Raw genomic sequence first — 2,172 nt, forward strand, 5'->3', positions numbered from 1 at the left:
TACCAGTAGTTATTTCGAAATAAATATTAGCGCCTAGGCTAGTTTCCACTTCCTCCGCGCCCCCCCCCCCCCCCCCCCCCCCCCCCTAAAAGGGACTGCGGTCATGCCAGCCGACTCATCGAGATTGGCGGTCATGCCAGCCGACCCAGTTTTTTGCCGTACCTGTATATACTAGCCATTACGGTAATAGCGTCTCAGAACTAGTAAAAGCATTCGTCGGGTAGCCTACATACAGAAAGACAGTCAATAAAAGCAAATACTATCAAAGGAAGTGTACGGCCGTTGTGCTATTTACTTTCAAAATAAAAGCCCACCAAACATTCCAATCTGAGACATATTACAAATGATTTTGGATTCGATTTAAAATAAAATGCCCTTTTATTCCATGCTCATTTTACTTCAGGGTTATAGTTCACAACCCCATAGGGTCACCGAAGAAGTTCCAGAACGTTCTGATGTGGAGTTTCAAAATAAAAGCCCAGATTCCAATATGAGACATATTACAATGATTTTGGATTCAATTTAAAATAAAATACCCTGTTATTCCAGGCTCATTTCACTGCAGGGCGATAGTTCAAGACCCCATAGGGTCACCCAAGAAGTTTCAGGACATTCTGATGTGTAGTTCCAAAATAAAAGCCCACCAAATATGAGACATATTACATATGATTTTGGATTCAATTTAAAAGAAAATGCCCTGTTATTCCAGGCTCATTTCACTTCAGGGTTATAGTTCAAACCCCCATAGGGTAACCCACGAAGTTTCAGAAAATTCTGATGTGGAGTTTCAAAATAAAAGCCCACGAAGAATTCCAATATGAGACATATTAAATATGATTTTGGATTCAATTTAAAAGAAAATGCCCTGTTATTTCAGGCCATTTCACTTCATGGTTATAGTTCACGACCCCATGGGGTCACGCAAGAAGTTTCAGAACATTCTGATGTGGAATTTCAAAATAAAAGCCAACCAAAATGTCCAATATGAGACATATTACATATGATTTTGGATTAAATTTAAAATAAAATGCGCTGTTATTCCAGGCTCAGGGAGATTGTTCAAGACACCATAAGGTCACCCAAGAAGTTTCAGGACATTCTGATGTGTAGTTTCAAAATAAAAGCCCACTAGATATTGAAATATGAGACATTAGATATTATTTAGGTATGATTTTTGGATTAGATTTAAAAGGAAACGCCCTGTTATTCCAGACTCATTCCACTTCAGGGTCATAGGTCAGAACCCCATAGTGATACTCAAGAAGTTTCAGGATATTCTGATGCGTAGTCTCAAATTAAAAGCCCACTAGATATTGAAATATGAGACTTATATTTCAATATCTAGTGGGCTTTTAATTAGAAATTACACATCAGAATATCCTGAAACTTCTTGGGTGACACTATGGGGTCTTAAACTTTGACCCTGAAGTGGATGACCCTGAAGTGGAATGAGTCTGGAATAACAGGGAGTTTCCTTTTAAATTTAAACCAAAAAAATATATGTAATAAGTCTCATATGTCAATATCTAGTGGGCTTTTAACTTGAAACTACACATCAGAATACCCTGAAACTTCTTGGGTGACACTATGGGGTTGTGAACTATAACCATGAAGTGAAATGAGCCTGAAATAACCGGGCATTTTCTTTTAAATTGAATCCAAAATCATATGTAATATGTCTCATATTGGAATTCTTGGTGGGCTTTTATTTGAAAGTAAATACCACAACGGCCGTACACTTCCTTTGATAGTATTTGCTTTTATTGACTGTCTTTTTGTATGTACCCAACGAATGCTTTTATTTTAAACTAGTTCTGAGACGCTATTACCGTAATGGCTAGTATATACAGGTACCGCAAAAAACTGGGTCGGCTGGCTTGACCGCCAATCTCGATGAGTCGGCTGGCATGACCGCAGTTAAAAGGGGTAGGGGGCACCAGCAAAAATCTTGCCTAGGGCACCAAATTGGTCAGAGCCGGCCCTGTATGTATGTATGTATGTATGTATTATGTATTATGTATTTTGGCCACTATTGCACTCTTGATTATCCCTGGAAAGAGGGATCCACTCTGCGTTCCTCCTCAGGATTAGTTTTTTCTTGCCCTCGGGGGGGCTATTGTCAGGGGGGGGGGTCATATATACGGCCTGTTGAGCCCTTTGGGACTACCTGTC

Source organism: Gadus macrocephalus, chromosome 18 (assembly GCF_031168955.1).
Source record: "Gadus macrocephalus chromosome 18, ASM3116895v1".
Classification (NCBI taxonomy): Eukaryota; Metazoa; Chordata; class Actinopteri; order Gadiformes; family Gadidae; genus Gadus; species Gadus macrocephalus.